This window comes from Taudactylus pleione, unplaced genomic scaffold (assembly GCF_031769625.1).
Source record: "Taudactylus pleione unplaced genomic scaffold, aTauple2 ptg000117l, whole genome shotgun sequence".
Classification (NCBI taxonomy): Eukaryota; Metazoa; Chordata; class Amphibia; order Anura; family Myobatrachidae; genus Taudactylus; species Taudactylus pleione.
Genome location: NW_028284519.1, coordinates 9,395,114 through 9,422,670, shown reverse-complemented (window position 1 = coordinate 9,422,670; position 27,557 = coordinate 9,395,114).

The following is a 27,557-nucleotide window of genomic DNA, read 5'->3' as shown; positions in this document are numbered from 1 at the left end:
CCATGCAGTGGAACCTTTCCAGGCACCAATTCAATGGCACAATCTCACAGGCGGTGAAGAGGTAGTTTATCAGCGGCTTGTTTACCAAAAATATCACAAAATTATTGGTTGGGCTTGGGCAGTTGAGGGCCTCATATAGAACTTTTACCCACAGAAACCAGAGCTGAGTGAGAAGAAGAGATCTCAGGAGTACATTGATGAGTCCTTAAAGGAACTATTCGAGGAAGACATTTCTGGTGGCAATTGGGTCACCATGCCAGAATATGCATGGTAGACTAATTAATAGTAGGACTATGCATCTGGAGCCAAGGTAGTCCAAGAACTAGAACATGAGTACACTTGGGTAGCACTAGTACCTACATTTTTTCACGATGCAAAGCACCAATACTGAGTGAAACTGGTAGCAAAACTGACGTTATGGTACCTCCCAGGATAGTACTTCCATTGACAGGGGAATAAGTGAGGTCAGTGTAGGTTAAACACCTACTTAGAGTCTTACAGTGAATCTAGAAGTACTATAGTATTGCAAGTTGTGATAGAAGGGGTTACATATGTTTATATGGAAAAGGTATAGTGTTTCAGTGTATACATAGTAGAGATGTGTGGGTTCAGTTTTACTAGGTTTTACTCAGATATGTTTGGATCTCAAAAACAGCATCTTATTGGCTATCGGCTATCACGTGTTTTGGATAGCCAATAAAATAAATCCAAACTAATCTGAACTTGCGATAATTTTGGCGAAAATAACTGAGTAAAACCGAACCCGCACATCTCTAATACATAGTACTGTTAGTGACTACTGAAATCTGATTATTTCATTCACCAGGTTAAGACAAAGTCAAATGCAACCTGGAGTCACCTGGAGTCACTTGTTACTTAGATGACATCCCATTAATTAAAGCAATAAATGTTTTTAACTTATGTATGCTATTGTAACTTATGTTGGGAGCCCTTACCTCTCTGCCAGAAAAGGATGAGGAATGAATCATTGCTGTTGTGGAAGAGTATGTGCTACAGAAAGGTGAGAGTCCACAGGTGAGGTTAGACACTGTAAAGTGCACTGATCTGATGAGAAAGATTAAATGCAGAGATAGGTCAGGAAGTTAGGGTAATGATATACATGGGCCTCTAGAGATTATACTGAAAGCCAAGAGATGCAGGACCTCAGGATAAAGCTAAACACTGCATGCACTTCTTAATATTGGATTATAATTCAGCAACTTCACTTCAGGGGGTATATTTACTACAGGGCGGGTTTTTAGAAGAGGAGTTGTTGCCCATAGAAACCAATCAGATTCTATCTCTCATTTACAGTATCTAGCACAGAGGTTCCCAAACGCAGTCCTCAAGGCACCCCAACAAAGGCAACTAAACAAAAATAAGTAAAAAGTATTTTTCATTAGACTTTCTAATCTAGCCATCTGCTCTTGACCTGTGACATTTTAGCAGACTGTTGTTTTATCAAAACAGAGGACACCAACACATTTGGATATATTACTTCTGTAATTAAATTAAAAATCTATAAAAATTTATATATGTTTAAAGTTTAAACATTTTGCTCAAATTAAGTCAAAATTGTGTTTTGTCGACTATACTGTAGTTACAGACCTTGGACCCCATTTGGGGAATGTTTTCCCTCTGATACCCATTGACAGTTTATTTTTTTTCCTTAATATTAGGTGCTGGTGCAAGCCAGGAAATGCAGGAGAAGAGTTGGAGATGGAATCAGTTTGTCTTATTAACATTCAGAATGTCAATAATGAGAAGGGGACAGCGTTGTTAACACATCATGCTGACATGGTAGTAATATAAAGTGTAACAATGATGTCTTTAGAACTTTAAACATGATGGCAATGTATCATGTTTAAAGTTTATTTTATTTATTATCAGTTATTTATATAGTGCTCACATATTCTACAGTGCTTTACAGAGAATATCTGGCCATTCATATCAGTCCCTGCCCTAGTGGAGCTTACAATCTATATTCTCTACCACATGCTCACATATGTACACACTAGGGTTACTTTTTGTTGGGAGCTAATTAACTTACCAGTATATTTGTGCAGTGTGGGAGGAAACTGGATTAACCGGAGGAAGCTCACACAAGCACAGGGAGAATAAACAAACTCTGCACAGTTAGGGCCCATAGTGGGAATCGAACCAATGCCCTCAGTGCTGTGAGCCAATAATGCTAACCATTACACTATCTGTGCTGCTCCAAAGTTCTAAAACCAAACCCATTATAATGTTTTAATTTGCAGTACTACCATGTTGGCATTCCATATTTGACATGACGCTTTCACACTTCTCATGGTTGACACTCTGACAAGAACACAGGAATCCAATAGAAGGAAAAAAAAACTGGCAAATTAGGTCCGATAACAATAATTATAGATTGATAACAGAACCAGGCAGAGATAAAATCATAGGTACTACAAATGTAGCAGTATACAGAGCATTGATTTGACATTGATTGTAGCTTGTTAGTTGTTGGAGAAAGATACAGGACTCCTTAACTATAGAACAACTGGCAAAGCTTATTGCCCCTAGCATGAAGAAGGCTTTTGTGGCTACTTCATCTGTCTTTGAAATCTCTCAAATATATTTTCAAAATGTAGTACCTGTACATACTAATGGAGATAAAACAGCTGCAACAGCTTGAAATAAAACATAATTTTGCTTGTAGCCATAATAATGTTATTTATAAGGTGAAATGTCCCTGTGGAAAACAATTTGCTGGCAGGACCACTTGGAAATTAAAAAGAAGAATTTATGAACATGTGAAGAATATTGGTTATAAGAAATGAAACACAGTTTGTTTGTAGAGTTTAGGGACAAGTTTAAGCATAATCTAAAATGTTAGATTTTCTTGGAATTGATTTTGTACCATCTCATTGGAGAGGGGATGATCAAACTAAACATATGTCAAGACAAGAATCTCAATAGATATTCAACTTAAATACACTTGCACCCAGTGGCATAAATTCAGAGATTGAGTTGTTGGCTTTTTTAGATTAAAATGTCTTTTGACCTCTCTGGAAATATATGGTCTGTGATTTCATGTAGACACCATTCTCTGCATGAGCTAAATAGACTTTTCTGAATTTGTTTTCATAGTGTTATATTATGTTAGTTACATAAGCATCATTTTTATTTCACAATATCTTACAATTATTATATTTATTTTTATTTTACTATCATTGATATTTACATTCTACTACATTTTTTTTAAATAGAAGATTAACATTATATTTTATGTATTTTAAATATATGATTAATTTTATGTGGCAATTGGGCAAAGAGAATTCCCTGTGGTGCTATAAGGGAAAAACCTCTATGATGTTGAGTCTGGCAGTGGAAAACAAAGTAATTTTCCAGTAAACACTGTGAATTACCCAATTGAGGTGTTAGTGTTCCACTATTGGGCCAGAAAGTATCTTATTTAAGTGATTTTTTTTTACGCAGTTGTTTGTACAGTATAAGGTTTTGCTAGAACAGTTAAGGCTGTTTTCTTCTGTACAGTCCTCTTGCACCAACAACATGACTTTTGCTCTTGCTCTCAGTTTTTAAGTATTGTAAGGGTAAACTTATCTCCTGTGTAACAAGCACTAATAACATCTCAATACTGTCATTGTGAAAGTCATTCCAGTTTCACCTACAGTAATATGGGCAATACTCTGTAACTCTGCTAATTATAATAGATTTTTAGTTTTGTTTTATGTTATAAACACAGGATTATTATATTGTATTGTGTATATTGTCTGATAGTGCTCTTTGGCCACATGGTTGATTATGCCTGTTGTTTATTTATCCTGTTGTATTCAGTTTTGTGCAATTGTCTATATGTATATAGTGTAAGTATAAGTATGCTTGCTTGTTTGTTAGTTGGTTAATATCTTCCAAAGTTCTCAAGGTAAAGTTGCATAGTTATTCAGTATCGAAAAAGTAAGCTATTAGACCACATAGCGACAATGCGACAAAGCAACAAATCTTATATATAAAATTAATTTGTCTGTTTGTTTGTCTATTTGTTTGTTTGTTTGTCCATTTATGCATTTGGACACCCCTGCACTGATTTGGATGAAACCAATGTGAGGTGGTCCAGTAGCAAATCAATCCACGGCTAAACACTTGTGGCCATATCATTATATATATATATATATATATATATATATGAAGAGTAGAAAAGAACTCATGGGAAAGTAACACTAAGAGCATATTTAATAACAAATCTCATAGTCCTGTATAAAGATGCCATGAGGTCAGGATAGGTACATAGCACGGTGGCCTGTCCAAGGGCACTGAGAGGAGAGATGGACTCATTAAGGAAGCATAACCATGCCTACCAAGATGGCACAGCCATGACCCTCCTTGGCACCCAATGGGTTATAGCCAAATGACCATCAATTAAGGCCTGCTGAAAATTTTGGTAGTCCTGCAAGAGACCTGGTACAAGGCAAGGTGGCTTAGCTATGCCTGTACTATTTTGTTTATCTATGCCCCTATTTGGCCATTCTCCCTTAAAGTACCAGCGGAAAGGAGCAAAACTTTTCCTGGTGCCCTGATCTTGAAACCTACCATTTTTGTAAGGGCTGATATTTACCTTTCAGATGGTACATATTGAATATACTGTCTATTTAAAAATGTGCTGCTTTATGTGAGAATATTTTAGTTAACCACAGCATTGCTTTCCAAATGTTTATAATAAGAATATTAGTGTTCATATACTGTACATTGAGTTACCTGCCAGGTAAATATGCATACTGTACATACATACATGTACAAAATGTCAATAGATTTTCATGGAACAATGCCCCTGGTTAACAAGACAAGTACAGAATTTTTAAAAGTTATTCAGACAGATAGAAAATGTGTACCTTGTTTACTCAGTAACAAGTTCATCTATTCATCTCTTCTTGTGAATAAAACATATATTTTTTCTACAACAATATAATGAATTTTAAAATATTCTCCATAAACTGTAGCAGCATGATCATCTGTTATATGTACGTTAGTTTATTTTATATTAGAAGTGTTCTAAATACCCACAAAGGCTGCTGTATATGAGAAAGTCAGTATGTAATTTATTTTGCTTTAGCATTTCTTCTTCCAGTGAAAGTGTCTATAAAATTTTTAAAGGAAAGTAGGTTGCTAAAATGTACTTAATTTGCCATGATAGATTGAGTCCACGCTTCAGTAACTGTAATTGAATCTGTGACCTAGTTCTTTAGTAAAGAAGAAATAGTCTCTCGGGTTTTGTCACAACCATCTTGTAATGGAATTCAAAACTGACTGTCAAAATGTCAGTACTTTTTACACCACTTGGTAATATTATTAGTCTACAATTTGTTACTTTTTAATTAATCTCAATAAATGTTTTCATAGACAACGTGATAGCTGCAAATGTGAGCGGTTCAAAGGGGCTATGCTGTAAAACCATGTACCAAGTGTATCAGCTTGTTTGCTTTTTTGTTTGAAGCTTAGATATATGTGTATATTGCCAAATTCTCATAGTATACTTTATGGTCTATCAGACTGGTGGAATTCATCAGTGTCTAGAGATTTGACACAGTGGTCACATATTCTACTTCCTTTCAAATCTTCCTATTGACATGCTGCAAAAAAAACACTGGACACCCCCATCCCTCCCTGCAGTGGAACATGTTTTTGCCAAGGTGCAAATTTGCTATTTGCTTTTGCTGTGCTACTAGCTTTGAATCAGGCCCTGAGTGTCTTGTCCACTTCAACAAGTTGTTGTGGTGATTGTGTGAATTGATAAGTCTCGGGGGAGATGTACTAAACCTTGGAGAGAGATACAGTGTTGAGAGATAATGTACCAACCAATCAGCTCCTGTCATTTTTAAAACATCCTGTGAAATGAAAGTTAGGAGCTAATTGGTTGGTACTTTATCTACATCCACTTTATCTTTCTCCACGGCTTAGTACATCTCCCCCCAAGTTCTTTGTTTGAAGTGTTTTTATCATGAAATAAAAATATCAGAGTGGTGAATTTTATATTTATGTTTTATTTTTTATATATTTTTTTGTGTTTTCCTAATTAAAATTGCTTTTATTGTTGTACTCTTTGCATTATAAAAGTTACCCTAGTATTTATTACAAGGGCTCAAACCCAATGATCCTCCCTGGGGCCCAAACAATCAGTGCTTTTTTGCTCTTTAAAATGTTTTTTAGAAATAAGCCTCAAAAAAGTATTTTTAGCATGATTGGTTTGGGTACTGTAAATGGTTCTCAGTCACTCAGTAATAAAGTCAACCACTCAGCATTAAAACTATTGATCTGCTACAGAGTTAGAGGTTAAATATGTGTGTTACAGACCAAAAGCACGCGAGTTATCTATTTTCATCTGTAAATCCCCAGATGATGACGTCGGCGCATTGGTGAAATCCAACATGTTGGATTTCACTGATTTGCAGACCACAATCAAAATATGATTGGGATCAGCAAATCAGGGATTTTTACATGAAGAATTACACTGATTCCCCAATGGATTGGCAATCATTAGTGGCTGCTGATCAGCTTTTATGACCAGCGGATCGACAGTTCTGGTCCGAACAGGGAATTGGGGAAATGGACGACAGATGTATGGAGGCCTTTAGTCAATTTGCATAGAGAACTGAGTGTTAGTGAGTGTTTGAATATAATCCTCATTTAGTATTTGGAGACCCTAAAAAACATTTATAGCAGTATCCAATTAGTCCCGAACATTGTTCGAGTGCTAATGGATAGCCACGATTACCCCTGTTTTTTCGCCAAAGTTTTTTTTCACCCTATTATATTATTTCAGTCTAAATAATAGGATATTTCTCCTGAAAACACATAGGATCCACGATAAGCTCACGGACCTATGTGCTTTCGCCATTTAGGTGATGAATAAATGGCACTTATCGTGGATTTATTTTTTTGGGACACTTCAGCTCCTGAAGAATAAGTGCCGTGTCGGATAGCCCCACTGCAATCAATTAGCAGCACTACTGTAGTGATGCTAACTGGATACCCCCCTTACAGGAAAAACAGCTGATTTACTATCTCGCTTTTAAACAAATCTATATAATATAATTGCAGTAATTTGTTATAGTAAGACTTCTGCATTATTGTACTTACTTTGACTTGTTTCAAATGTTGATGCTGTAACTATATTCCACCGCAATGTAATAACATGTGAAAAAGCATTTTTTTAAAAACAAAATGTAACTTTATTTAAAAGTAACAGTTAACCAGCCACTTCCCAGTTCCCTTGCATGATTCTTGCCTTTGTACCTGTGATCTTGCTACTTCTACTTTTGTTATCCATGTACTGAACAGGCTTTCCTTGAATATATCTCTGCTTGTTATAGCATTTCAGGTCAAGTATGCTCATTTTATTTAGTTTTTTTTTTAACTAACACATTTATTTTTCAAATAGAACCTTTTATAGGACAATTTTGTTCTGAATGCATAATGTTTTTCTTGCTTGCCATGAACTATATAAAATCCCTAAATGAAATGTAATGTTGCACATTGGATTAATTAAACTCAGAGGCATTGCATTTCAAATATAAATTTATTTGTATAGATACATTTTAAATTTTATGTCCATTGCAGCAAATATTTGCAGTATTTCAATCAAGTCCAAGGACGATATGTAATCGGCCATGAATTACAGGAACCAGGTGGGTTTTGCCTTAAAAGTAATTGCCGCTTTTAATCTAATGACTAGCTCACTAGAATCACGCTGGCCCTTTGCAAATTGGTACCAAATCATCTATAATCCTGTCATTCAATACAACGGCTAGATTATGTAGGCAAATAAATAGGGATGATTGTAAAAATGAATGAACAAACTGTTATAGCAGAAGCACATCATGTACTTCAACTACTATCATAAATATGATTTAAAAACATCTGTATAGACAATTAGAAATCAAAATTTGAACAAAACCCAGCAATGCACATTACAATTAGCATTTTTAGCAGATATGTCTTATAACTATCTTTTACCAATGTGCACGGACCCCTGTGTTTTGGTTTTGGTTCTAATTCATCATCAGGTTTTGGTTTTGGCAAACCCACCCTCAAGTGTTTTGGTTCGGATTTGGTTTTGGTTTCATTTTGGATTCTTTAAAAATCAATAATAATTGATAAAACAACTAAAATCATGTCAATTGGACCTGTTTACATGCAATACAAAACCCAAGTTTGGCTTTTAAATCTGAGTTCCGAACTAACAGCAGACACGAACCGGGACTTGGTTTCACTTGGCACCCCAAAGTGATTCCAAACTTGGACTTGATTTGACTCAGAAACACTAAGTTCGGGCGTTTTAGTATTTGAGGAAAACTGAACCACACATCACTAATAATATATGACACAGATATCAATATTTAATCAATTCAACAGGTTAATTCAAAAAATAAAATGATTGTACTTTTTGTGTATGTCTCAAACTCTGGATCCACCATGGTCCCCCGTAGCTATAATGATCCCACACCATCCATGAATATTGTATGGAAGGTTCTCACTGTTCATTGACACCTACTCAGACAACATGAAGCATGTCTTTTTTGACCATTACAGCCATTGGGCACTCCGGTGGTTCTGACAAATACTCCATGGTAAACATTTTTTTTTCCATTTGGAAGAAGTTTTTGTTATTTGTTTAAATCGTCTAATACACAGAACTAGTCAAGAGTAAAAATCTATTATTGTTGTCAATGTATGCACCTGAGTGTCATATTTTATGGTCTGTCAAACCGGAACACTGTGTAAGTATCCTTTTTCAGGGATATTCAACATGTGGCCTTCTAGCTGCTGTGTAATTACACATCCCAACATGCTCTGCCACAGTTTTGTTATTTGTGAATGCTAAACTGTGACAGGGCATGCTGCAATGTGTAGTTCCACAGTAGCAGGAGGAGATGTTCAATACACTTGCCCTACTTTTAATTCCCAGATACTTTACATGTGAAACTATAGGCAAATGCTTAAACTCAGTACTCATATGCCAGAACTAGATACAGCAGAAAAGACAAAAAGAAAACTCTGTTTCGCTTTAACCAAACAAAATAGTATGGATGTGGTATATCATGCCAACATTCATGAGAATATCAACCTGTTTATCATGCTCGCAATGCCGACATCGACCATGTCAATATTCATCATATCAGAACATTTAGAAATTTAGACTTGATAGGTCGACAAAATATCCCTGGTGGTCTAGTAGTGACTTACCTGGTATGGCGGCTCCAGCGTTGTCTTCCTGGTTCAGTGGTCTGATGAGTACTTATGTTGGATCCAGAGGCACTTGCAGCAGCGAGTATGCCTAACCCCTTACCCTAACCCCTATCCCTCTCCTCCCATATCTTAACACTGACCTCTGCTACCGCAGCCTAACGCTAACCCTTTGCTGCTGACCCATGAAGAATGTCGGCATGTGAGATGTTGATATTCTGTACATGCCGACATGTTCAATGTTGACATTTTTACAATGACTGTGATGTCAACATTATGAATGTCAACACTGTACATGTTGACATTTTGACTACATCCCAAATAGGATGGGATCTCTATCTATATAAAGCTACGTCCATATGTATATTCACAAAACCACTCCCCTTTTGTGTGAGATCATACACATTTTCTGACTGGACTGGCCTGGCCATCATACACCTGGACTGTTGTCAGATGTAATTTACCATATTGCATCGCACCACTTGCATTAACAACATAGTAACTGTTTTTTCAATAGGGAGTTTTTTTACATTTCAACATGCTTTTCCAAATAACCAAAAATGAACTCCATAAGGCTAATTTAGGAAAATAGCATAACCTTTGGTAACCAATTAGATTATAGTTGTAATTCTCCTAATGCAATTTAGCTGACATTTTATACAGTGCTTTTAGTTTAGCATGTCTGGTCACATAGCACCATTGTATTAAATATGAAATTTACTTTTAAAATGAACAATACTTGATCTATTTTACTATAATTATAATTGATTCACAGGCATTTTATACTGTACTGAATGTAGATAAATCAAGTGTTTTGTATTTCTAATTAATCCCAAATGAATAATATTTATAAAAAAAAAAGTCACAAAAGCATTAAGGAGATGAGCAATATTTGTTGACTCTCGCTGTGTCTTTTTTCTCTATGGCCAACATGACATTGTCTCTATGGATTAATTAGGTGAGCAGTTTCCCTAATTGTACACGTAAATATAAACATCTAAAATCAGTACTAAAAACTATCCTGATAAATGAAATTGCTTTTCTGCATAAAATTAGTTGATAATTAGATTCTCTTTCCAGGTCATAATCAATTTGAAATTATTTAATAAAATATTAACATCTATTTTTATTCAACAGTGATTAATTATATCATTAAGTGGTCTGCTGAAGATTTAGTAAAAGTAAATTTGCACATTTTAAATTAATCCTATTTTCTATTATTTTTCTGGTTTCTACTGAAGTTTTTATTCTGTAAAAAAGTTTAATATTTTTTTATAATATTTCTCATAAAATTTTCCATATACATAATATTATCTATGCTGTATAGTAGAGGACTAGATTACATCATGGTGCCTGTTTTCCAAAGAGATCACTTTTTGGCTGGGGTAGACATCAGAAACATGCCACAACTGGTCAAGCTTCCAAAGCTGCATACACATGGATTTGTACTACCAATGGCTTAAAAGATATCTTTCAGTGAAGTCATCCTGCCTCATCTCTGAACAGGCAAACTTGACAATATCGTGCAAGTTGGCCTGCATGTACAATTGATCATACATATCATTATCGTTCATGCAGGAACATGCATCATTGGTCATTCACTGCATAACAATTAACGATATGAACGATATATCGTTGAATGATATCGTTATCATTCATATCTCTCATAGATAGTGTGTACACACCTTTAGTCCTGAAAAATAAGTTATAAGGTACAATAATGAAATTGATGGATTGGAGAAGGTGGAACTATGAGAGACAAAGCTGAAGTCACTGGGTTGTAGGCTTTAGAAATACAATGTAAAAAAACAGGCCAACAAACAAGACTACTGAAGCACCAGCTTAGAAGTGTAATTCTATATTTGCTAATGCAAAAATTAATAAGCGTGTCAGCATCTTATTTGCAATTCACTAACATTTAGCAATGTGCCGTTGCAGTAAGTAAAAACCAATGCAGTTGTCGCCATCTATAGCTAGTATTGCGGCAGATCCACACATGTTGCATCTGTGATCTGTAGCTGGTAATGTGGCATCCCAATTGCATATAGAAATTTTACGTCTCAGAAACAATGTGAAATTCTGATATATTTGCTGGACCAAATTTTGCAGACTTCATCAGCATCAGGAACACTTTCAAACATACACAATCTTCACACCTTCTAACCCGTTTTACTTTTAACCCAACCTGGAAACAAAACAAAACAAAAAAACAGGACTGAGTATAATCCATCACATCAAAGCAAATTTTCTATATTTTGAACACAGGTTCATGATCATCTATGTCTATTTGGACAACCTATAAATTACATTATACTTGATAGTGCCATTCATAGTGATGTGCAGCTTCATAAAAGCAAACACAAGAACCATAATATGTGTAATTTTAATGGCACTTGATATTCTTATTCACTGAGCAACTTTTAACTTTAGGATTGCAGTACAGTATTATAAATGAAACACAGATTCTGAAAATCTAACTCGTTTCAACCTGTCACTATGGAGGCTTCATCAAAGAAAAATTTGGAGTCTATTTGAGGCAGACATAGCTATATAGTGCAGATGTATTTGCATTCTCACTAAATAAATTCAATCGTATATCCAATTATCTATATGAATATATCAGTTAGGGGAGCTTCTTATCTGAGTATTTTCCATTCATCAAAAAGCTACGTTAACACCAACTGCAGTGGTCTAAGTGTATTTTGACTGTAGTTAGATATAAATTTCAAACAACATAGTGCATGATATTCGGAATATGAGGTGTTCTCTAATGAGTTTAAAGTATGCCATAAATAGATCATTAGATATTATATTGCAGATTAAAGTCAGTGCATTGTCACATACTGTATAATCACTATGAAAAAAAAATGTAGATGATGAAGCTAAGGAAAGAGGGTATGGGGAAAGAAATTGTACAAAAAACAACTGACAGGCTATTTTTTTCTAGCACAGATATTGAGGGGGATTGGGAATTTATACTTGCTGACTGAAGGCATAATTAACTGTCTAATTCTATTATCTTCATTAGGATGGACCTTCAATGCCTCTTGTAATCTTTTCATTTTCTAAGTAGCAACGTCACTGTTACAACATCACACTGGTGAATACACTTCATTGTATATACAGTGGATCCTAACTATGGTTTCAATACCTGTGGATCACTTCCATTTTTATTCTAGTTTGGTTATTTTTGAAAGAATGGTGACTAGGGGGTATTATGCCAATGCCCCATATTGTTGATTTTGCATATAGTTTGGATTAATAGCTCTTGCAGTCAAATTTTTATATTCTATTTTTTGTATTCAACAATGCAATGTAATAAACTGAGAGATACAGAAAACGTACTACAGAATATAGCAACACAATCCTCAGAGCATGTTGTTATGTAGCTACTTAGCATTATCTGAAACACAACATAAAGCAAAACAACATATGGAGCATTTGCTGTGCAATTGTATTATATAAAATGAATACAATACACAGTATTAGCACAATACAAACAAAAGCAATCCACTCTACAGTAGCAAAACATGTTCATTTTCCAACAGAATGTGATCATTAGCATTTTTCCATTCAGGAAGCTAATTTAAAGCAATCAGGTCACAGTAGCAAATGCAAAGTGATGCCAAGTTCATTACTACATGTATTGATCTGGAACTTGGTACTGTCAGTTCATGTATAATAGCACAGAGACAGACACCAATACTGGTGTTTTTAACCCTACTGTATGTGCCTTGACAATGACGACAGACAATAGTTATTAGATTGAGAATATATAAGATTCAAAAACTCTGTTTTTGGTTCCCAAATAAAAATATGAAAACTATGTATGAATTTTGTTACATAGAGCCTCATTTAATAATGAGTTTTATCATTCACAACTCATTGCATATGATAATGGTGCTCCAGCTAATCAGCTTCTAACTGTCATCTGTTTGAAAAATAATTGGCTTGAGCACCATTTATCATACACAATGAGTTTTATCGCTCATTGTGAATGATAAAAGTTATTGATAAATGGGGCTCTAATTTAGGTGGGAATGTTTCATAGAAGATAGCTGAGAAGGTACACTTTGACCCATTGTGAACACTCTAACTAGAGGTAAGTGAAATTTGTTCTCCCTACTTTGGCTGTGGAAACCAACAAGATAATTTTGTTGCAAATTTGCCTTTAAGAATTACACTCAGACCTCTCTCCTATTGGTTTAACTTTGCATCTTGATTAATCACATTTCACTTGCATGAATGTAAACATACAAAGCTAAATCACACTAACTCTTGTTATGAAAGATGTCCTAAACCAGGGTGAGGTGAGATGTTATTGTACCTTGACTGCAGCCACCATCACCTACAGCAAAGAGAACACAGGACCAATGAGGAATATAATGTGACACTAAGTCAGAGGAATGCAATATTGGCTGCCCTGGATGGTTCACGCATGATGCTTTGTTAGCACTAGTATTGATAATTTATTACATTGTGACAAAGTGCAGGGATTGTGCAAAACCCTTAAACTGCTCCTCTACACAAAGTCTAATTGTGAGCAGAATTCATACAACATGTACTTGTACTGACATTTGACATATCAACATGCCACAATTCATCCAAATGGAATTATTGGTGGTCATCTGATTCTCTCTAACTGCCTCTAAGATAATTTTTTTCTGTGCCTCCCATTCCTTTATCTTAAACTTCTCCCAATGATTAGGATTCCCCTTAAATGACATTAGACTCTTTCTATTAAATTATTTGTCTAATACACCTTTCAGACAGAGAAAAGAACCCGGTAATTTTCCGTCTCTTGCCGAGTCGATCCGGGTTTTTTTTCTGTCTGAAAGGGTCAACACGGGACCTAATTCCCGGTACTTCGAGCCAGGTATTTACCTGGGTTTTTCCCGGGTCGTACACGGGATGGCGGCTGTCTGAAAGGTGCCGACCCGGGTTTTTCTACTTCGGGCATAGTAAGCAGTGCTTATTGGCTGAGATGGCGTTGCAGGGGCTGCACTTTTCATGACCTCATCTCTGCATGCCATAAAGCAGTCCATTTATTATGACACACTGTATATTGCAGGGATAATCTGTGTTCTGTGTGAAAGGGGTCTACCCGGGAATTTCCCGGGAATTATGTGCTGTGTGAAAGGGGATTAGAAGCAAATTCCCGGGTCCTTCCCGGGTTGAACGATATGGGAAAATCCCAGGTTTTAGGGATTTTTCTGTCTGAAAGTGGTATAACTGTCCTTCCAGTTCCTCTCTGGTCACTTGTGGATGCTAATAAATTCAAAGTAAGCCTGTTCATGCTAAATGCTGCTGATATTAAGAGTACAATTTGGCACATTTTGTGCAGCTTTATTTTGGGTTGGGGTGTGATGCTCATCATATATCATAATGTTGTTGGGATGCTTCACAATCTCATACTTCCATTAAAATTTGTTCTGTTATTCTGCAAGTTTCTTTTCATTTACTTTATCCTTTTGTTCAAATTAATTTCAACATCCATACTCTGCATTTGCTTTTCCCTTTGCCTCCATTAACATGAATCAAAGTATTTTCTTAATGTAAACCCCACCCCCAGTTTATCAATGTTCTTATCATTGATTTTTGTTTTTAGTTTATTTATACTACAGTATGCATCATATGAAAATAGATGATGACGCATAGAGTATTTACAAGAAAGATGACAACTAAATTTAGTCGAACACTCAAAATAGACACATAAATTAATGAGAAAATTGCCTAACTCACCTAACCTACTTAGATTCCAGAAGTAAAACTAAATAAAACTTATAAGGTGAATACAATGGTGCTCCGAGTGAGTTAAAATCGATCAAAGTCGATCAAAAATGATCAATATCGATGTTGTATTTCTAGGGCTAAATTGCATATTTACTAACATACCATTTATAATTTGCTTTTAAGTATTAGTAAATATGTGATTTAGCATCAGAAACTCAACTTCTTCATATCCCCTTTAGCTCTCTGAGGGTTAGCAGACTTCGGCTGAACCAAAAGATTGAGAATTATAAGAGTTAGAAGTTGTTTTTTGATACCCCTTGCCATGTTATGATGAAGAGTTAAATGCTGAAGGTTATCAAATAATCAGAAGGGAGAGGAGAAAAAGAATCATCAGAAGATTCTGTAAGTAAATTACAAAAGGGGATATGAAGATCCCTTATTTTCATTTTGAAGAAATTAATGATGAGCTATCTTAATATACATCATTTGCATACTTGGTGGAGGGCCCAAATTTGTTTACTATTCTCACTCATGTTTCAAAAGTTATTCTGCTGTGGAAGAATGAAGTAAATGATACAGAGAACAAATGATACAATGTTTCATTAGATTGTAGTATAAAATTGCATCAGACAAGTTAAAATTTCTTAATAATTTTGCCTTTGAAAATAGTTTGTGAAGAAGAGCATATCTGAAGATAGTCAAACAGTTTAGGATACAATCTATTGACCCCCATTTACTAACGAGTTTTGTCACCAAAATGAGTGATGTGTATGATAAATGGTGCTCCAGCCAACCAGCTCTCAACTGTAATTTTTCTAACAGTTTGGGCCCTCCACCAAATACGCAACTAATTTTGGTGGCTCATTAGATAGGGAGTAGCCAAATGATCAATTTATACTTCAATTAATTCAAATTTTAATAACATTTATACAAGATAATATACAGTATGGTCCCACTAGACTACACAACTTCCCACCACAGCCCTTATGGGTATATGTAACCGAAAATTGTGTAAGAATCTTAACAAATTTATATTTCATGTACTTCAGGCAACCAGATATTTAATTGCAGATCATGGAAATAGATACCATCTTTAAACTATGCCCACTTCCTCTAGGTGTCAGGTTACAAACTGTGAACTGGAATTATACATTGTTACTCTATTAGATTTTCAGTTTCCCGGTGGAGCAGGATGACTGATAAACATGAGTGTTTGGTTCTATAGAAACTATACTAAGATTTGCCTGATGGTTAGTCAAGCAGCTGTGGTGGCTGGCCATGCCCCCGCCTCTAGTGTATGAATAATCAGTTTGGTAGCATTTTGGGAGAGGAAAGGCCTAATACGAGCGATGTTGCATAGCTGGAGCCGACAGGATTGAGCCAGAGATTGAATGTGGGGTGTGAAGGAGAGAGTGGAGTCAAGGGTGACACCCAAGCAGCAAAGTTGGGGGACAGGAGAGATGATTGTTTTGTCAACAGTGATAGCGAGATTGGTTGGAGTGGAGACTCTATTAGGGGGAAAGATGATGAGTTCTGTTTTTTCCATGCTAAGCTTCAGAGAGTGCTCAAACATCCAGGAAGAGATGGCAGAGAGGCATCTGGTTACCTGAGAGAGGACAGATGGGGAGAGTTCAGGAGAGGAGAGGTATAGTTGTGTGTCATTGGCATAGAGGTGGTATTGGAGACCAAAGGAGCTGATGAGTTCTCCTAGTTTAGAAGTGTACAGGGAGAAGAGTAGTGGACCCAGGACAGAACCCTGTGGGACACCAACAGGAAGGGTGGAAGGGGGGGAGGTGGAGCCGGAGGAAGACACAGAGAAGGAGTGGTTGGTGAGGTAAGAAGTGAACCAGGCATGGACGATGTTAGAGATGCCAAAGGTCTGAAGGGTGCGAAGGAGGAGAGTATGATCCACGGTGTCAAAGGCTGCAGAGAGGTCCAGGAGGATGAGCAGAGAGAAGTGGCCCCTGGATTTGGCTCTCAAGCAGATCATTGGTGACTTTGGCCAGGGCAGTTTCAGTGGAGTGACATTGGCGAAAGCCAGATTGGAGAGGATCAAGGATGGAGTCTATGTACTAAGCTTTGTAGAGGGAAAAAGTGGATGGAGATAAAGTACCAACCGATCAAGTCCTCACTGTCACTTTACAGGCTGTGTTTGAAAAATGACAGGAGGTGATTGGTTGTTAGTTTATTGCCATCCACTATCTCCCTCCAAGGCTTAGTACATAGATCTCACAATTTCCAAACTAACAGAGATGGGAATAATATGGATACTGAATAAAACAATATTGATGAAACATGTACCATATCAAATTGTATCTAGAAGAAAGGAATGGTAGTACAAGTAAAAGTGTAATAGAAAGTTGGAAATTGTACTAGCAGGACCAGTAATAGAATTTAGTGTTAATAAAGAACATTGATTCTTCTACAGCTTGCAACTGTGGCCATAATGATTTTTCTGGGAAATTTGTGGACATTAGCAATGGATTTTTTCCCAATGTTTCATTCAGACCAAAATCATTCATAAATCTTCACAGAGAATTAGAATACAAATGTTTTCTTACAGTTAGCTATGACAGCAGCATACAATACTTCTTTCTGCACCTCCGTTGCCATATATATGGGGTCTGCTTGCAAGTTATGTTTTAATGCAATCCTTGTTTCTGCAGAACCTCTGGGAGAGGACAGAATATGTGTTGTAAACTTCACCTGTACTGACCAATTGTCCTTACACAGTTGGGACTAACATGGAATTCCAAAGGGCAATTGCTATGGTCCAACAGTAGCCATCAAGCAAGTAAATATAGTATACAATTACAAAATAAGTATTTTTAGTAATTGTTTAAATGTAACTCAGGCACAGACAAATGGTGGCTCTCCAGGTATATTACAAGCCTCAGCATGCTCTATCAGCTGACAGCTTGCAGTGTATTCTGGAACTTTTTGTGCAACAAAACCTCGAGAACAAAAGCTTTTCAAGCTTGATATATTTATTGACATTTTTTTCATCTAGTATGTGAACTGTAGTTCATGGAATGTCGTGTATGGTAAACGACCTATTCTTACTATATATCTAATTAATGTTATTACTACTTATTTAGTTATATCATATGTAGGTGCACATAATAATATCATACTGTTTGACAGGAGAAATAAGCATTCACTGTTGCCAGACTTTGATCTTTCTTTTATCACCAGCAGAATATCAATGAAAGCCTGGACTTAGTGTGCACAATACCAGGGTAATAAACATTATTGCTTCTGGCTTAGCAAAAGCAATAAATGACACAAGAATTGCTACAGCTTTTTTAAATCAAGAATTAAGAGTCATGTTACAGAACTGTTTAGGCCTAGATTATTTGCTATAAGAGCAAGCACTGGATGTCAACATTTTCAATTATTACATTGTTTCAATATTTTGGATAATTATAAAACCATAGATGTGAGTAAATGTATTATAAAAACTACATATGCAGATGACACAAGATAATAATTAGTAGAATATAGAGTGTCTGTAGTAGCTCTCTACTAGACCTAAATATGTGGACGGGAGCAGCTAAAAACTTGAGTGGTCCAATCTCGTATAGTATATCTTATATGTAATACCTGGTTTGTACTTAGTGCTGCACCTCTGTAGTGTTGATATTATGATGTAAATAAAATAACAGTTGTCATGAATAATATTTTGAGGAAAGACTAATTTATTAAAATGGAGGCACAGTGCTCCTGGAATATGGTGAGGAGTTATACCTCCATCTGATTAATGTCATATAAGTGTTGCCTGGGATATAAGATGGCTACTTTAAGGTGTATACAAAGTATAGAAAATATACTTTGTATCTACCTGTACCTAATACACTTATGGTATGACAACTTATTGTTAGTTGAGAAGGGAGTCTTAGGGGGTCTCTCTCCATATGCACTATATGTGCATACATCTTCCTTAAGCAATATAATGTGCCTTTGTACAGTGTAGTGCTTGTGGTATAAGCAAAAGTGGCATCCCGTACTAAATGCTTAGTGGTAGGTCTGAAGAATAATGTAGCCTGGACCCTGGCAGTCCATTGGAGTGTCAATAGAGTCTGCCCCTCTCTTTAGTATGTCCCTGCTGCCAACTTCTACAGTGGAGGGAAGCCTCTAGAGAAAGACCTCTGAGGATTGTGAGTCAAAGTGCATTTAGTCCAGAGTATGGAGTCCGCGCCTCCGCTTAGTGTGTGTTAACTACCCTCTCTTACGCTGATCAGAGGAGAGCCTTCCCATTCCCATGGGGAACTCCAGTCAATGCTAGCCGGAAAGATGCTCAGGCGAGATGATTGTTAGTGTTCACTGGTCAGTGTGTGCTGCCACTGCTGACCGAAGCTGTTGTGGCTGTCTGGTCATGTGCCAACCTGTTTTGGCCAATTGTAGCCTTTGTCAAATATGACGGTGTGTCTATGGGGATGTGTTTTGTACTGGCTATGTCCAATAGCAGCTGCGTGGGCATATTCTTCTATCCTGAGATAATAACATAATAACATTCTCGGTATATTCTTGAGTTGTTGAAGTAGTTCTCGAGGAAATGGAAAGAGATTAAAGCATTAGATAAATAGGAGAGATGTAGAGGGAGGATGCTGATATGTGCTTGTAATTATGTATATGTTTGTGGACATATTTGTGTGATATATTGTGAAAAGGTCTGTGGCGGATGCCTGGTGTGGCTAAGTCACAAAATCTGTGGTGCGCCAAATAGGGTTATTTTGATTGGAGGATAGGTTTATGTGGACTTATCTGTATGTATAGACTTAATGTTTTGATCTTATTATTAAGGATATATGTATGTGTTCAGATTATTTTATGTACTGTTTAGAATTATATAGCACAAGCCAATAATAAGTAGAGAGCTCTTCTACAAATCCAACAAAGTAAATAACCTCCTCCTCCTCCTCGTGCATCCAGCTTTAGAATGATCTTTTACAGTAAGTATGATGATAACCGCTTTCAAACCAAGCAGACCGATAGATGGCAGGTGAATCACAAGACGTGTGCAACACTGCAAAGGGTATAATACACATTTTTTTAGGTGCATTCAACTCTGCATTGGTTCTTGAATACGAAAGGTGCCCATACACGGTGCAATGCACAGTGTAGGGCGACTGCCGATCCATTGGCAGACGGATCGTGCTGCCACCGCTGGCAATCGTGCGGTCCCCGCTGACCACGCGATATTCCGGCTCCTCCCTCCTCCATCTGAATGGTATCGTACATCGCATCCCAGATCAGATGAACCTGTGAGAAGATCTGGGGATGTGATATACGATTACGGGAGTGTGCAGCACCATATCAGGTACGATATAGTGCCCATACACGGCGTACGTATATTGTGCCATGTATGGCCATCTTTAAAGGCTAATTCTGAGTTGTGAGCAAAGCCAAAATAGAAAGAAAGTAACTTTGTATCTGGAACAAACCATGTTGCAATGCAAGGGGTACAAATACATTTATTGTTTTTGCATGCAGGGTAAATACTGGCTGCTTGTGCATGTAGCCCACAAATGCTGGACAGCTATATTTATGCTGCAATTTAGATTTCAGTTTGGACACATCACTCTCAAGTCTACTCTCTCTGCAACTTTTACATTTCCCCTACCTCCACTGCAATATGCCTTTGCCAATGTGCAAAATTACTTGCTGTTTTTTGTTTTTCTTCCAACCCTGAATCAGCCCCTAATTCTGCTTCAAAGAAGTTCAACATTTTGTGAAATGAGGGCCTGCTGAATGCAGACTCCCGATGTTTGGGAATCTGCGCAGGTGCAGGACCGATTCTGCGAGTGTACAAAATGGGTCCTGCTAACACGCTCACAGACTGGCAGCAGACTGTCAGTGGCTAACAGTCTGCTGCCTTTTGTGGGCAGGGAGGTGGCAGCGATACCCTCCGTTTCCCAAAACAGAGGCGCGTCACCACCATTGCAGGAGGGAAGAAGCCAGTATCTTCGTTGGCTGACAGAGATTTCCTGGCCTATTCCTCTAAACTGTGGCGACCTATTGCATTACCATATTTGCAAGGATCGCAATTGCAAAGCTGCCAGTGTGCATACATCATATATCTATAGCCAGTGGGCAGCCTTGCAATTACGATCCTTGCAGAATCAGGCCCTGAATATTCTATAGAACAGTTTTAAAAAATGTGATCATCATCAATGCAATACTGAGCAGTAATTGGTGACCATGAATTGGAAACTAATCAACAAAATATAATTGTCAGTAAATCCGGTTATCAGACACATTCTCATTATTGGGTTACATGTTTTCATATAAATGTGAACCAATACCCTCTATATTTAACACAGCGACCGGTATTTTTTGACATGCAATTATTTTTGAGCATTTGCTTATGTTAAAGGAACATATATGTTGTAAGTATATCAGAGTGGCTACTAGAGCTCCATCTAATTTACAGGGGTGAGCAATAAGCGGCCCTCTAGCTGTTGTAGAACTACAAATTCCAGCATGCCTTGCAATAGTGTTAGCATGGCCAAATACCAAAACTGTGGCAGGGCATGCTGGGATGAGTAATTCTAAAACAGCTAGGAGCCGCTTATTGGCCACCCCTAATCTAATAGCAGGTGTTGGTTAAGTGCAGAAACAAAATATTTGAATAAGCTTCAAGGGATTGAGAATTGGCATTTGGGGTACATTTTGAGTTCAGAAGGGATTCACAGACCATATTTATATTTATATCCTAAAATCAACATAATTTTTTTACTTCCTCTGAGGATTGCTAATCAGATTCCAGTCATTACATTCAATGGTAAGTCTTATGTACCATATTGGTGCAATTTACAGTATACATGATGTTGTACTAAGGTTACAGGGCCACTAGCATTGGGAAGTACAGCACTGCTCTGACCAACCTCAGAACACTCTGGGCGGCTGTACGAGCTGCAGAATGCATACCTGGAGCATCCAAAGGATGCTTCGACTGGAACTGCATCAGCAATACTGGCTGCAGTGTGCCATTCCCAGCAAGTTGCTAGCCAGATGCAAAGGCAATGTAGCAGCGACAGTGCCACCCACAGAGCCCTCTCTCTGTGCCCCTTATTACAGCAATGGGTGCACACTAATATTTACTATTGTGCAATAGAGAATTTCTTGAAACATAACAGTCTAGAATTTATTCTGATAGCTGATTTACAATCTAAACTGGCTTCCAATAATGTTGCTTGTGGGAGTGAGAGGGTTATTAAACATTATAGTTACTTAACTGGGTGATCAATAAGCTCTATTAATTAACAAGATATTAAGGTGATGTATTTACTTTATTTGTATTTACTTTGTAAATACAAATGACTAGGGGCATAACTTGAAATTGCCAGGGTTCAAAGCAAATATTTATAGAGACCGCAAATTTGTGCTCACACAATGAGATTGTAAACTTGTAACAATTGACCTGATTCAGATGTGGATGGTATTGTACAGCCTCAAGCAAGCAGCTGTGAAATATCATCCAGCAAATATATAAATGCTGCAGACGACATCTCTAGGAAGCAGACACCTCCTGATAGCAATTGCGATCAAATGCAAAGTCCGTAGACGCTTCATATGCCGGCAACACAGGCCAGTCTAAGTTTAGACTTTCCTGTTTAAATCAGGACAGTTGAGAGGTACAGTATAGCATGGAAAATACAGATAGGTGCAAAATATGGAGAAAGAATTACATTTCTGAAGTCAGAGTGACCATTTTTCAACTGGAGCAACTCAATTCTACACAATGGCTTTAATGTGCATTCCAGAATGCGACAACAACAATGTGCACAAATATCATTGGGGTTACCGAAGAATACAGTAATGACTGCTTCCATACATCACAACCAATTACTGCTCAGTATTGCATTGCCCCCTAAGAGGCCCAAACAGGACTCATGAAATTTTTAGCATTTCAAAGTTCACCCACATGCCCCATATACTGTACCTCACCCACATTATTATTATTATCATTTATTTATATGGCGCCACAAGTGTTCCGCAGCGCCTTACAAAGTACATGAACAAATAAGTAAACAGTGACTTTACAATACAATACAAACCAGGACATGGACATGTATAATAAGCATTCCTATATTAGCGACCTTTATGCCCACATAAGCAGCCGAGTGTTGGTTGCCCTAGTGGGGAGTAAGAGATAAATTAAATTACAGTAGGGATAAGCACAAGAGGGTAGAGGGCCCTGCTCGAAAGAGCTTACATTCTTTAAGGGAGGGGCAGACAAAGAGGAGTGACACAGATGGGGTAGGCCCCATATACCTCAACCACATGACATGCATGCCATAAAACTCAAAACTTAGCTCCACAGTAGCACAGCCACAACCCACAGAGGGACACACTGGCCAGGAAAGTGGGCGGTGCAGGGGGCACGGTGGCACAGTCATGCCATCGAGGCCCCATCCCCGGCTATACAGTGTAAAAAAAGAGGCATTGTATATTGGGGTCCAGGGCTACGATGATGCAATTTAACGCAAATTGCATCGTTGGACCCCCAGACCACCAACTTGTGCTCTGTAGGTGGGTGCCGTAGGGGGACACACTCGGTTGTAGGGGGGATCCGGGCAGTGCAGGAGACTTGACTACTTTTCCTGGTGGCCGGGAGCACCAGCCATTTTTTGGGAGTCTTCCAGCCATTTTGGGCAAGTAGGCAAATATCTTCTCCCAAGCAAATGTTTATGTGGGAATGGAAATGTCTGTGTCTGCTTCTATTACGCAAGTATAATCCACAGGTAGTATGCTCAAAACATTGTGCCATAAAAACCTATTTGACAAGGTAAAAGAAAGTGTACATTAATACAGAAAATCAGAGCACCCAAAGAAGGGATGCATTTAGTATCGTGGTGGTCAGGATGCCAACACTTACATTACCGACGCCAACATCCTGATGCCAGTCAAAATCCCAATGCCGGCATCCCGACTGTCAGGATGCCAAAGGTAAGTAGTAGGGTTGAGGGGAGGGTTAAGGTTAGGTTTAGGGGTTAAGGTTAGGCACAAGTGGGAGGGTTAGGTTTATGAGGCAGGGAGGAGAAGGTTAAGTTCAGGCACTAGGGGGGAGATTAGGGTTAGTCACCACAGAGGGAGGGTTAGTATTAGGGTAGGGAGAGGAGGAGGGTTAGCATACCGAACAACAATGGTCCGCATGTTAACCCTGTCGGGATCCCGGCATCGGCATTTAATACCCAATCCCCAATAGAGAGATGCAGTTGGATTAAGCTGGATACACATCTGCAGATCCAGACACTCATTGGCTTAAGAAGGTGATCACACATGCAGACAGATTTTTGTCATCATGCCAACATGAACAAAAAATATCTGACATTTTATTAGTTTTAAGGCTTAACAAATGTTGGACTAGTTTAGTCCATAAAGTCCATAAAGGTTACCTCTAGTCCTTTTATGGTAAAACAGGTAATCTATTGGCATTAAACCTATCATACTTCATCAGCAGTTCTATGAAAGTTGAGGGTTCTTTATAAGGGATGTAGTTAAGATCCTGGCGTTCAGGATCCTGAAAGCCAGCATCCTGTACCCAACCGAAGAAATCATTCTTAAGGGTATATTTACTAAAGTAAGAGTTTTTAGCAACCAATCAGATTCTACTTAACACTTATCTAGCACCTTCTAGAAGATAATAGCTAGAATCTGATTGGTTGCTATAGACAACATCTCCACTTCTAAAAACCTCACTTTAGTAAATATACCCCTTAGACTTAAAATAGTTTTTTTGTGAAAATGTACTTAAGTTCAGTTCTCCTAACGACTTGCATTACATACATGAATTTAGAATAAATACAATAATACCATTAACATTTTTAAATTCACCACTAGATGGAAACAACAGAACAGTATTAGCAAAAAATGTGACACATAATACATTTAAAAGTTTAGGAAAATTAGAAAAAAAAATCCTAACAGAAGGTTTATAAAATAAATATATATACAATCATATATAGTATGTAAGGAAGAAAGTGTAGTCAGAAGGATGTAGTCAGAATCCTGGGTCCAGAATCCCGATGGCTGTGATCCCAAAGGTGAGTATTAGGGTTAGGTTTAGAGTTAGGTTTAGGCACTAGAGGGAGGGTTAGATTTAGGCTGTGGGAGGGGACGGTTAGTGTTAGACTGCAGTAAGGATGGTTAGGGTTAGGTTGCTGAAGGGGAAGGTTAATGTTAGGCTGGGGGAAAGGTGGGTTATGGTAGGGGTAGGGTTCCCTACCCAACCCCTTTGGAGTGCTGTTTTTAGTAATCTCCTACATTCAATATATACTGGCACCATGGATTATACTTGGTCTTTGGAGTGCCCATTTCTGTATTACCTCACATACTGTATATATACAAGTTATAAATATATATATATATACATATATATATACAGTATATACTGTATATAAATATATAAGGTATGTACAGTCTTTCTTTCAAAGCTCATCGTGGCACAGTGATTAAGTGATTAGCATTGCTGACTTATGCTGGGTACACACTTGTAGATATATCGCTCGTTCTATCGCCAAGCGATATACCACAAGTGCATCGCCGGGTGTGTCGTTCACAGACATATCTGGTCGGCTTTGCAGCACAACTGATGCTGATATACCGGTGCATCTGCAGTCCACCTATACACTGGCCGCAGGAACTACTGACACTGACATCATAAGTGGGAAGGTAAATTTACAAATTTTTATAGTTTACCAATCGGCCACTCAGATAGTGAATCTGTCTATTGGCTGTTCTGTCGACTAAATGTGTACTCAGCATTAGGGAGTTTGAGCCATAGATTTGGTTCCAGGGGACTTGGTCAACATGGCAGGACAACCTCCCTTTATATGGGCACTCTGCACTTATTGATGGCCCACTCACATTGACTGATTGCCCCCAGGTATTTGCTAAGGAGCTGTGTACACGGTACAGCAATATTGTCTGCTAAATTTGTTTCTTCCTTTTTTTTCTAAACATTTTGCATCCTCACTCTGACACACTAAATACACAATTGTTTTCTTATTTTTGTCATTAGTGAAAATAACACTACCATAGTTAAGTTGAAAATACACAAGCAGTTAATTGTGACTGGTACAAAGCACATTTTTGTTCACTTTGTCATAAGCACCATTACTTATTGAAATGTACATATAGAAATTCAACTGTTGTATTTGTAACAACGCATTGACCGACACAAGTTGTTGTATATAGAACCTTTAGCTACAAATGACTTCTTCTCTCCTTCTTTATCCATCATATTTATGTACTGAACATGGCTTGCACCTGACCAATCTATCCTAAACTTGTGTACTGAACCTCACTAATGTAAATTTGCCGTTCTATGCACTCTCTTTGTTTGTAGATAGGTTTTGCATTATTTTGCTCATTGGACTTCAACTGAGATCACCAGTTTGATGACTTGCTGGGTGTGTGGTGAACACAGGTCCCTGTTATCATGTGGGCCCAGACCACACAAACTGCACCCATTTATTCAATACTTATCTCTCTGGAGTCCCATGTCGGCAGTAGCATCGCTGTACAAAATGCTCGGAAAATGACAGCTGCTGCATTTTTCAAGTGTTTAGCGCATATGCAGTAGGGAAATCACCAGGATAATAGCTTATGCGCAGTAGACTCTGGAATAGACTAGTGTCAAGAGTCTACTGCTGCACTCAGTGTACTGCTGGCTGTTGAGTAGAGAGGAGGGGGCCCTGGACAGAGAATGCACACGGACCTCCTTCTCTCTTATGCCCCTGGTAGTGTCATCGTCACATATAGCAACATGAGAAATGTTTGCGTTTAACTGGAGAGGGAGAGTCCCTCTTACTGTACTCTCAGTTTTAATCATTTTATGTTGCCGAATGTACAGCAGTGTACGCATTTGGACAATGATGAATTATCATAAGACTACACTGTGTTTTTTTATGATAAAGTAGTTTGTGGGTGTCTTTTATTCAATTAATTTTGTTTGTGTTTTTTTTTATTTTGCTAAAATGGCCAATTGAACCACTGGGGTAGCAATACTGTCACTCCAAAAAGCCAACATTTTTACTCTTGCAAGAACCCATCACCCGAGGGGGCTTGGGGAGTTTCCCAGTGCACTCACATTTACCAATATTGTATACTAAAGAACACTGGAACCAGGGGCATTTCTAGAGAGGAGGGGGCCCGTGTGCAGTCTCCGACACGGGCCCCCTCCTCTCCGCCCGGCAACCATCAGTGCACTGAGCTGTGCGCGGGCAGCACCAGAGTTATAGACTCTGGCACTAGAATGTGCCCAGAGTCTATAGTGTATGCATAGGTCACCGGGAAAATGGCCGCAGTGGCCATTTTCCCTGTACTGCGCATGTGCAAACGACGGGAAAATGGCTGCCGCGGCCATTTTCCAGTCGTTTTACAGCATTTCACCTGCGCCGACTTGGGACTTTGGAGAAGTAATATTATGGGTGCAGGGAGTGCATTGCGGGGCCCCCCTGGACCCAGGGGCCCATGTTCCCCACACACCCTGCACCCATTATAGATACGCCCCTGACTGGAACACTTTATTTGTTCTGCAGATCCATTGAATGTACTCTTCATTAAAAGCAGGGGTTGATGATTCCATA